The sequence below is a fragment of the Pinus tabuliformis genome, chromosome 5_2 (assembly GCF_031772625.1).
Source record: "Pinus tabuliformis cultivar Carrire ecotype Pingquan chromosome 5_2, CPIR1, whole genome shotgun sequence".
Taxonomy (NCBI): Eukaryota; Viridiplantae; Streptophyta; class Pinopsida; order Pinales; family Pinaceae; genus Pinus; species Pinus tabuliformis.
In genome coordinates, this window is record NC_142306.1 from 69,118,394 (window position 1) to 69,130,651 (window position 12,258).

The window sequence follows — 12,258 nt, forward strand, 5'->3', positions numbered from 1 at the left end:
TGGTTAAATGATTTAACATAGATGATAGAATATAGACATACTTTATGCTAACCATTAATAATAATGTTAAGTTTTCATCTACCTTGATTGTTGAAAGACATAGTATTTTGGGATCCTAGAGTCTTATTTCATTTAAGTTCTTGTTCTCTTATAATTTGTTTTGAGCCTTCCTATTGTGGATGTGTCGGGGTATATGCCTAAAGTTGAAAATTTTCAAAAGGGGTATCTACTCCAAGCTTTTGGGGGCTCTTTCTTCGACCAAAACTCCACATTTTCCTTTTGGGTAATGAGAGATTCTATCATTGGAATTTCCCTTAGATTGTTTGAAAGACAATATTAATTTGAAGATTGTTTTAATATTATTTTTAGTTAGGGCTTTGGAGATTTGATTAGTTATGCACTGAATGTAGGGAAAAGAGACCAGAGCAACGAGTGGTGAGAAATTGGCAATAGAAGATTTTCGGTTATAAGAGGAGTGAAAGGATTTCTGTATTTGGGCTAAAGAGTATCCATTAGCCTTGAAATCTTTAGAGAGATGGGTTTTCTCTTTTTCAAGGAATTGGGTGGTAGAAGTGTGAGTGACTTGTGTGACTATGGTTTTGAGGACAACCTATTTTTACACATCGTGATGGTGGGAAAGGGGATGAAGATATTTGTCTATGTGAGTCTTCTTCCTATAAAATTGATGTGTAATGGTTCCATCATGTTGTTGTGAGACAAGGACGTTGAGGAAAAGAAGGGCATTTTTATCTTGGATTTCCATGGTAAATTGGATATGAGGGGACAAGTTACTTAAGGTGGGCATGGAAAGAGTTAAGAGTAGGATGACCATGGGGCTACATTATGAAGGTGTCATCTACAAATAGAACCAAACATTTAGGCTTAAAGGGGCCCGAGGAATCAATGACAGACTGTTCAAATTTTCCATTTAGAGGTTAACCACCCTAGGGGATAAGGAGGATCCCATGTTAGTTCCTTCAGTCAGCTCATAACATGCCCCTTTAAACAAAACAAAAAAAGTAGAGGTAAGACATATTTTGATGAGGTTCAAAGTTTTTGGATCCACTAGCTTAGAGATTATATTGATAGCCTCAAGAACTAAAATTTTAGTAAACAGGGAAACAACATAAAAAATTACCAAAACAATCAAGATGAGAATGTTGAGTTTTGTGAATAAAATCCATTAAATCTTTGATAAAGGAGGGGTTTTTTCCAAAAAAAGTTTGGAGTTTGTTAACAAGTAACTCAGAAAGAGTGTGGGTAGGGGCTCCTCTAGCACTGAATATGGTTTTGAGAGGAATATCCTTCTTGTGGACTTAAGGTTTTCTATAATTCCTAAGGTACAAGGGTTATGGGGAATAAGATGCTTTTGGATATTAGGATAAATGAAGGAGGATTTTATGGTATTAATAACTAAGGTAGTGATCAAGTTGAGGGGGTTCTTGGTGAGTGGTTTGTGTTTTGTAAGAGGAGGAGGACGAGAGGTCAATAAGTTAGATTTGCAGCTAATAATTTCCAATAGAACTAAGGCATTGCCTTTATCCTCTTTGGGGATAACAATTTTTGGGTTGTCATTAACTTATTGAATGGCTTTAAATTCATCTTTGGGGAGATTAGGTTTAGGAGGCTTACATTGCTAGAGGATCCCAACACAATCTTATTGCATTTCTTCTGCTCCATGGGAAGGAAGATGATGAGTAATTGATTCTATAATGCACAAATATCTTCTGTAGGGATGTGATGGGGATCTAGGGAAAATTAAAACCCTTTTGAGAAGGTGGATAGTAGGAGGGCCCAATGGGGTAGAAGAGAGGTTAATGGAGGTAATGGGATGAACCATCGATTGCATAAGAAAATACGGCTCAAAAGAATCACATTAATACTATGTTTAATGGGAGATGAATGTTGTTAGAATAAAATATCTCTACTAAATATGTCAGATACAATTGGTTTACTTTTACAAAGGGTTGAATTTTGACGTGCCCGACTTCAAGAAAAAGCCATGACATGTGAAAAATTGCAAACACTTCATTTACCATATATATATATATATATATATATATATATATATAGATATATATATATATATATTAGAGAGAGAGAGAGAGAGAGAGAGAGAGAGAGAGAGAGTTTTCAAATATACTCTGTTTATAGAAATATACATCTACTATAATTAGATTTTGAACTTCATGTCAAAGTAAACATATTCTAAAACAATGGCCTATTTTTTGATAGTAGAAAATAAAATAATGGAAACATGCATATGGTTGTTAATTTTCAATTATGTATATTTATGTATGTATTCATATAAGTATGTATGTTCCTAAATCCCATATTAACAACAACAACAAAAAATTAACTGTATCTAAAAGTTATTGTATACAATTTTGTAATTTGTAGGAAAACTGAATCATGGTTTTACTTCTTTGAATATGGTCTAACAAGGAACGAATGGAGTATTTTATTTTCTCTTATGGAGTGACTACTATAAGTAGAAATAATGGGTGTTAAAAGTTTAAATAAAATAGCAATGCATGCAGATTGGAAAAGGTATTTATGGTTCCAAAGAAGTGGCCTCGAGGAGACTATCTTCACTACAGAATAAAAAGTGTCATTGTCTTCAACAACAAACAAAATATGCCTAGGAAAATAAAGTATTTCCATTTTATAAGGTCTTACCTCGCTCAAAACAACATGCAAGTTAGTTAAATGTGGTTGAGGAGGGCCCCACATTATTATAAATTTTAAAAATGAGTAGGACAAGAATGTGCATTGAATTTTCTTACAAATGACTTCAATAAGCTTATTTAGGATCAGTCATTAAGGAGGCATAGTGTAAGGTAAAACGCAAGAATTGTTAATTTAAAAAAATCTAGTGCAAGGCAAAAGACAAACAAAAGTATTGCAGGGTAAAATTAATCTAGTGCATGATAGATTTCCTTCTAGCACAAACACCAATATTGCAAAGTAAAACAAATCTGACACACATGAGATTTTCTTTTAGCATAAACATATGAATTGCAAAGTATAACAAATCTAGTGCATACTAGATTTGTTTCTAGCATAGACACATGCATAGTAAGGTAAAACAGATCTAATGTAAGGCAAAACACAAAAGCATTACATGGTAAAACAAAATCATTGTAGAGTAATATAAATGCAGTGTGCACTAGATTTTTTTTATAGTACAAACAAAAACATTGTAAGGTAAAACAAATGTAGTGCACATTAGATTTGCTCCTAGGACAAGCACAAGCATTGCAGGTTAAAACAAATTTGGCACTTGCTAGATTTATTTCTAGCACATACATAAACATTGTAAGGTAAATCAAATTTAGTGCAAGGAAAAACAAAAAAGAATTGTGGGGTAAAACAAATTCAACACGCCCTAGATTTATTTCTAGCATAAACAAAAGCATTGTAGGGAAAAACAAATCTAGCGCGCACTAGATTTGCTTCTAACACAAACAAAAGCATTGCAGAGTAAGACAAATCTAGCGCATGCTAGATTTGTTTCTAGCACAAACACAAGTATTACAAGCTAAAAAAAATCTATCGTGTGCTATATTTGTTTCAATAGCAATCACAAGAATTGTAGGGTAAAACAAATCTAGCGTGCACTAGATTTTTTATAGCACAAACAAAAGCATTGCAAGGTAAAAGGAATATAGTGCTCGCTAGATTTGTTTCTAGCAAAATAAAAATTTTTGTAGGGTAAAACAAATATAGCGTCCTTTAAATTTGTTTCTAGCACAAACATAAGCATAGCAAGGTAAAATAAATATAACATGTGCCAGATTTCCTTCCAGCACAAAAACAACCATTGGAAGGTAAAACAAATCTAGCGCGCATTAGACTTTTTTCTACCACAAAAACAAACATTGCAAGGTAAAACAAATCTAGTGTGCCTTAGATTTGCTTCTAGCACAATCATAATCAATGCAGGGTAAACTAAATATGGCATGTGTTAGATTTGTTTCTAGCACAAATAAAAACATTTTTTTATGCTAAAAGGAAATCTAGTGCGTGCTATATTTGTTTTACCCTGTAATGCTTGTGTTTGTGCTATAAACAAATCTAGCGTGCACTAGATTTGTTTATAGCACGAACACAAGCATTGCAGGGTAAAAAAAATATAGCACACACTAGATTTCCTTTTAGCATAATCAAAAGAATTGTAAGGTAAAACAAATCTAGGCATGTTAGATTTTTTTCTAACTCAGACAAGGTAAAAGAAATCTAGTGTAAGAGAAAACACAAGAGCATTGGAGGGTAAAACAGAATCATTGTAACAAATATAGTGCACACTAGATTTATGTCTATCTCAAACACAAACATTTTAGGGTAAAACAAATCTAACACACACTAGATTTGTTTCTAGTCCAAACACAAGTGTTGCATGGTAAAACATATCTGTGTAAGGGAAAACACAAAAGCATTGCATGGTAAAACAAAAACACAAATCCAAACATTACATGGAAAAAAAAATTTAGTATAAGGAAAAACACAAAAGCATTGCATGGTAAAAAAAAAACATAAACCCATGCGTTGGGGTAAAACATATCTAGCATGTCTTACATTTGATTTTAGCACAAACAAAAAAATTGCAAGGTAAAACAAATCTAGTGCACGTTAGATTTAATTCTAGCACAAAAAAAAATTGCAAGGTAAAACAAATCCAACCAACATTGCAAATTAGAAAAATCTAATGCATGTTAGATTTTTTTCTAGCAACATATAAACATTGCAAGGTAAAACAAATTTAACCCGAGTTAGATTTGTTTCTAGTACAAATAAAAGCATTGCAAGATCAAACAAATTTAGTGTGCGGTATTTTTTGTTCAAACACCAACATTAAAATTTAAAACAAATCTAACGCGCACCAAATTTCCTTTTAGCATAACCATAGACGTTGCAAGTTAAAACAAATCTAGTGTGATTTGTTTCTAACAAAAACACAAACATTGTAAGGTAAAACAACTCTAGTGTAATACAAACACAAACAAAGCATTGTAAGGTAAAACAAAAGCACAAACGAAAGCATTGTATGAAAAAACAAATTTAGCACGAGCTATATTTGTTTTTGGCACAAACAAAATCATTGCAGGGAAAAAAAAAAACACAAACACAAGCATTGCAGGGTAAAACAAGTCTAGCATGCACTAGATTCGTTTCTAGCACAACAACAACATTGGAAAGTAAAATAAATCTAGCGCGTGCTAAATTTACTTTTAACATAAACACATGCATTGCAAGGTAAAACAAATTTACTGTGTGTCATATTTCTTTCTTTCACAAATGATGGGCACATTGCATGCGTTATATTTGTTTCACCTTGCATTTTTCTTTTGTTTCTATTGGAAGGAAATCTAGCATGCGCATGATTTGTTTTGCATTACAATGTTGTTATTAGAAACATGCTTGTGTTTATGTTAGAAGTTAATCTGACATGCAATATATTTCTTTCACCCTACAATGTTGTTATTTGCTTTTGTTTGCATTAGAAGGAAATATTGTGTGTGTTTAGATTTCTGTCACCTTGTAGTGTTATTATTGACAACGTGCTTGTGTTCTAGTTAGAAGGAAATATACAATGTGTTGGACTTATTTTGCTCTAAAATGTTGTTGGAAATATGTTTGTGTTTGTGGTAAAATTAAAGTTAGCATACATGTTATGGGGACTATTCCATGTAGAAAATATGATCTTTGTCCAATTTCGGAGTCTATAAATAAATGTATTATTGAAATATTTTGTACTTTGCTTCCAATGCAAAAATATGCAACTATAAAGTGTGACACATTTTTTTATTATTAACATGTATTATTTTTCTTTCCTCTCTATCGCATAGCTATAGGCTTACAATATCAATTTCACTAAATTCTAGATGCATAAAGTCACAATTTCTTCATCAAGACAATTATCTAACAAAACTCAAATCAAAACCTTTTGGGGACGTAGAGTTTAACATCCCTATGTATTCATCCAAAATAGTATGTCTTGAGATATGTAAAGGTAGGGAGTCCTAACATTGGAACTAAAGTTTTGAAATGTAATTTCAAAACTTTTAGAATTAAATGGAAATTATCTAGTATATATAGTACTAAAACTTTTATTTGGAAGAAACCCTTTATAATGACTTCCAAATATCAAGTTTAAACATCAAACATTTTGGAAAAGCGAGATATAAATATATTTTCTCCTTTATATAGGAATTTTAAAAATCTTAAGTAGCATCTATTTTGAACATTCTTTGATGTTCCAAAGGACCATGTTGTTGTTCTCCAACTTCTACAAATTTCTTATGAGCATTATTTGTACGCATACATCAATAATACAAGTGTCATTTTCAAATTTAAATAGGAACTTGGTGGTTTGATATGACTTAATACTTATCATTCTATAATGCTCTACCTAGATACCTAATTGTTAGGTTTTCACACACACACAACTTGTGTAATTTATACGTAAAGAACATTCTGGTACCAAGCACTAAATAATGAGGAAGAATGTTTCAGTGAATACAAAATAACTACCATAATATTCTAAATTACTTCATCCATATTACATTTTTGAAAGTTGTGTTTTGGCTAAAATATAATGTCACGTTTTACATGGTTTAATTTTAATTACAAATTACAATTTAGTTTTTATAGAATGGAGTAGTCTACCTAGGCGGAGGAATTGCCCAGTTTCCGTCGCCGCCTGGAAAAACGTCCGGCTCCGGCCGTCGGCAATCCCTCCGTCCTCCGCCACCCTCCCCTAGCTCTGCCACCCTCTCTCCACCGCTTCGCATCAATTTCCTGATAGAATCGCCACCGCAGAGAGTTAATGAAATTTCCAATTCGAATTTGGAAACCACGGGCTGCTCCCCCAACCAACTCGAGGCGGCCCTTGCAGCTCACTCACCTTCCTCCTCGACTCGGTGCACCTCACCTGCAGGAATTTTGATTGAAGCTGTTTGGTGAAACCCAATCTAAAATCTGTGCCATCGTTGTTCCGACAAAATGGGGAGGATCTGTCCCATACATAATAGGAAAATATTAACTTCAGAGAGGGTTTGATCCAGGGAAACATGTCAGAGATCGAGGTGACGGTGGAGCATTATGGCCATTGAATTCCAATAGTTTTAGACCCAAATTCCATCAGGTGAGTTGAATCTCCATGAGTTTACCTTCAAAATTTAAAGATCAACAGCTAAAATTAATGGGGGCTTTAAATTTCCACTGTTGGAATTGTGTTTTGGACTGGTTTCTTGTTTAAGCATTGGGGTTTCTATTGTTTTTGGGAAAATTCGGGCTGAAATTGAAGAATTCTGGAGGTATGGGCAGGGGAGAAATTGCCTACTTAATAAGCAATTGAAATTTCAATTTTCTCGCTGGCTTTAAAAGATTAGGTTTTTTGGGTGTGCTTCGTTTACGGTTGAATTACGTCTCCGATATGTTTTGGCTAAAGGCTTAGGGATTCGTTATCTTATGTTAAACTGTGACTTAGGGTTGTGGAATTGAAGGGTTTTATTTTTTTAATATTTCTATGGGTAAATTAGTTGCAAGTCCGTTCGCTTCTGAATGCTGCCATCTTGATTTATGCAGGTTTATGGTTGAAAATTCTTTAAAATTGTCAAAGGCTTCATAGTGGAAATTATGATTTTGAGCTGAAGCCCTAAGGATCCGTTGATTTTTGCGATGGTAAGATTCGCTTGAATTTCTATTTCATGTTATAGTCTTCCATTTGCGACGTTTTTTGTTTGTTTTTTTGGTTAAATTCCCTTTTGTGCAAGACCCTTATGGGACAGGAACTTGGCCTCGTCTGCCTCGTACCTATGATAAACCGTCTAGACATAGTTAACAATGAAATGTCACAACAGAGTACAATTTACCTGCACAATGTTCTTCGGGTGAATAGAACCAAAGCCAATATAATGAAAATTCAGTTTATCATAGTAACCCACTTGACTGTTTGTATTTGTGAACTTTGCTTAAAATTGCTTTCATTTTTCCTGGTTATCTTAAACCATATAGTTTCCGATATTTTTGGTTTTTGGCATTCTTGTGTTAGATTTATATCTTTCAACTTAATGGATTTATTTTTTTCAGGATTGAGGCTTTTGTGATTTGAATTGAGTTGAGCTTTATTTTCTGGTATCATCACATTGAAATTCTTTGTGTCAATATTTCAAACCATCAAGTACAGTTTATCCTTATAATTAATTTCTTTTTGGTAAAGCTCCTTGTGGCTAAAATCTGTTACCTACTTATTCAGCTGATGATGACAAAGATTTTTCCCTGACAACCTTCTATATAGTGTTGTTCCCAATTTCATTTGGTGGATCATTTGTGTTAGACAGGGTGGTTTTCAAATTCATTTGATGGAGCCTTTGCTTTGGATTTGAAATGCACTAGCTCTTAAATTTTGGGATGGACTGTCAAATTAATCTCATAAAATGATGATATTTTTGGCCGTTAAAAAAGTGTTTCGATGTACTTTATGGTAGCAAGCATTTAATTGATCTCGAATATCAAAATTATCTAAATGTTATAAAATCTTCAAGGACAGATGTAATGTTGAACTAGCACTAAGGCAAATTATTCTATATTCGAATGAATTTGCTACAAGGTTGCAGAATTTTATTTAATTTTCAGAATTTTCTTTAATTTTCAATTTACCATCCCATGATCCATCATTGAAAATGCAGTGGTTCTGGCCAAGATTGAATTTCAATCAGCGGATTGAGTGGGCAGTGTAACGGAACCAACACAAATTTTAAATCATTGGTTGAGACCTTATATGATTCAAAGCGTCAAAGGTCCTTGACTTGCAAGCTTTTATGGGGAACTTTTGGAGCCACTCCAGGAAAGAGGGTTCAGATGAGCAAACAAGAACCCAAGTCGAGTGTAGTAAAAGGAAGAGACTATTAGTTGTCGATGGGAATGAAAGACCAAGGATAATTTCTGCTCTTCCTGATGAGCTCTCCATTAGGATTCTTGTTAGGGTACCTCGTGGATGCTATTCCAACTTGAAGTTGGTCTGTAAAACGTGGAATCACGTATTAAGGGATTCAGAGATATTCGAATTAAGAAAAGAGATCGATTTCTCTGAAGAATAGCTATACATTTTGATGAAAGACGAAGAGGAAAAGCTCGTCTGGAATGCTTTGGATCCGTTATCAGGTAAATGGCACAGCTTGCCACCTATGCCAGCTTTCATATATGAGGAGGAATTGAATCAAGCTACGGGATGGAGTTTATGGAATGCAATGGGAGCATCGGGTTACATGCTAATAGGTTTTGTGAGGGGTTGGTTTGGACGGAAAGATTCTCTAGATAGAACAACTTTTTGTGGTTGTGCCGTAGGGGCCATTAATGGATGCCTCTATGTTTTGGGAGGGTTTGCTAAAGCATCTGCTCTCAAATCTGTCTGGCGTTATGATCCTCGAATAAATGCATGGACAGAAGTCGCGCCTATGACCACTGCAAGGGCTTATTGTAAAACAACTTTCCCGAACAACAAGCTTTATGTGGTAGGTGGAGTGAATAGGGGCAGAGGTGGATTGACTCCACTTCAGTCGGCAGAGGTTTATGATCCTGTTACAAATACCTGGACCCAAATTCCAAACATGCCATTTGCACGAGCTCAAGTTCTTCCCACAACTTTTTTGGCAGATATGCTAAAAACAATTGTTACTAGAATGACATCATTTAGAGGAAAACTATGTGTACCACAGAGCTTATATTCGTGGCCTTTCTTTGTAGATGTTGGTGGTGAAGCCTATGATCCTGCTACTGATTCTTGGCTGGAGATGCCAAACGGTATGGGAGATGGTTGGCCTGAAAGAATCATAGGCTTCACCACTAACATCTACAAAGAAAGGCCACGAATATAAGCTCTGTGGTACACATAGTTTTCCCCTAAATGTTGTCATTCTAGTAGCAATTGGTTTTAGCATATTTGCTAAAAAAGCTGTGGGCAGAACTTGAGCTCGTGCAAATGGCATGTTTGGAATTTGGGTCCAGGTATTTGTAACAGGATCATAAACCTCTGTCGACTGAAGTGGAGTCAATCCACCTCTGCCCCTATTCACTCCACCTACCACATAAAGCTTGTTGTTCAGGAAAGCTGTTTTACAATAAGCCCTTGCAGTGGTCATAGGTGCGAATTCTGTCCATGCATTTATTCGAGGATCATAACGCCAGACAAATTTGAGAGTAGATGCTTTAGCAAACCCTCCCAAAACATAGAGGCATCCATTAATGGCCCCTACGGCACAACCACAAAAAGTTGTTCTATCTAGAGAATCTTTCCATCCAAACTAGCCCCTCACAAAACCTGTTAGCTTGTAACCCGATGCTCCCATTGCATTCCATAAACTCCATCCCGTAGCTTGATTCAATTCCTCCTCATATATAAAAGCCGGCATAGGTGGTAAGCTGTGCCATTTACCTGATAACGGATCCAAAGCATTCCAGATGAGCTTTTCCTCTTTGTCTTTCATCAAAATGTATAGCTATTCTTCAGAGAAACCGATCTCTTTTCTTAATTCGAATATCTCTGAATCCCTTAATATGTGATTCCATGTTTTACATACCAACTTCAAGTTGGAATAGCATCCACGAGGTACCCTGGAAAGAATCCTAATGGAGATCTCATCGGGGAGAGCATAAATTATCCTTGGTCTTTCATTCCCATCGACAACTAATAGTATCTTCCTTTTACTACACTCGACTTGGGTTCTTGTTTGCTCATCTGAACCCTCTTTCCTGGAGTGGCTCCAAAAGTTCCCCATAAAAGCTTGCAAGTCAAGGACCTTTGACGCTTTGAATCATATAAGGTATCAACCAATGATTTAAAATTTTTGCTGGTTCCGTTACACTGCCCACTCAATCCTCTGGTTGAAATTCAATCTTTATTTCCTTCAAGCGGGCCAGAACCACTGCATTTTCAATGATGGATCATGGGATGGTAAATTGAAAATTAAAGAAAATTCTGAAAATTAAATAAAATTCTGCAACCTTGTAGCAAATTCATTCGACTATAGAATAATCTGCCTTAGTGCTAGTTCAACATTACATCTGTCCTTGAAGATTTTATCACATTTAGATAATTTTGATATTTGAGATCAATTAAATGCTTGCTACAATAAAGTACATCGAAACAATTTTTTAATGGCCAAAAATATCATCATTTTATGAGATTAATTTGATAGTCCATCCCAAAATTTAAGAGCTAGGGCATTTCAAATCCAAAGCGAAGGCTCCATCAAATGAATTTGAAAACCACCCTGTCTAACACAAATGATCCACCAAATGAAATTGGGAACAACACTATATAGAAGGTTGTCAGGGAAAAATCTTTGTCATCATCAGCTGAATAAGTAGGTAACAGATTTTAGCCACAAAGAGCTTTACCAAAAAGAAATTAATTATAAGGATAAACTGTACTTGATGGTTTGAAATATTGACACAAAGAATTTCAATGTGATGATACCAGAAAATAAAGCTCAACTCAATTCAAATCACAAAAGCCTCAATCTTGAAAAAAATTAATCCATTAAGTTGAAAGATACAAATCTAACACAAGAAAGCCAAAAACCAAAAATATCGGAAACTATATGGTTTAAGATAACCGGGAAAAATGAAAGAAATTTTAAGCAAAGTTCACAAATACAAACAGTGAAGTGGGTTACTATGATAAACCGAATTTTCATTATATTGGATTTGGTTCTATTCACCCGAAGAACATTGTGCAGGTAAATTGTACTCTGTTATGACATTTCATTGTTAACTCTGTCTAGACGGTTTATCATAGGTACGAGGCAGACAAGGCCAAGTTCCTGTCCCATAAGGGTCTTGCACAAAAGGGAATTTAACCAAACAAACAAACAAAAAACGTCGCAAATGGAAGACTATAACATGAAATAGAAATTCAAGCAAATCTTACCATCGCAAAAATCAACGGATCCTTAGGGCTTCAGCTCAAAATCCTCAAAATAATAATTTTCACTACGAAGCCTTTGACAATTTTAAAGAATTTTCAACCATAAACCTGCATAAATCAAGATGGCAACATTCAGAAGCGAACGGACTTGCAGCTAATTTACCCATATAAATACTAAAAAAATAAAACCCTTCAATTCCACAACCCTAAGTCACAGTTTAACGTAAGATAACAAATCCCTAAGCCTTTAGCCAAAACATATCAGAGACGTAATTCAACCATAAACGAAGCACACCCAAAAAACCTAATCTTTTAAAGCCAGCGAG

At 34.7% G+C, this 12,258-nt stretch overlaps 2 pseudogenes; one reads left to right on the forward strand and one right to left on the reverse strand.

The window, feature by feature from the left end:
* The first annotated feature begins 8,728 nt into the window (after positions 1 to 8,728).
* On the forward strand, positions 8,729 to 9,830 carry LOC149157583 (F-box/kelch-repeat protein At1g22040 pseudogene; annotated as a pseudogene).
* A 3-nt stretch (positions 9,831 to 9,833) lies between these two features.
* On the reverse strand, positions 9,834 to 11,192 carry LOC149157584 (F-box/kelch-repeat protein At1g22040 pseudogene; annotated as a pseudogene).
* Between the last annotated feature and the right edge of the window lie 1,066 nt (positions 11,193 to 12,258).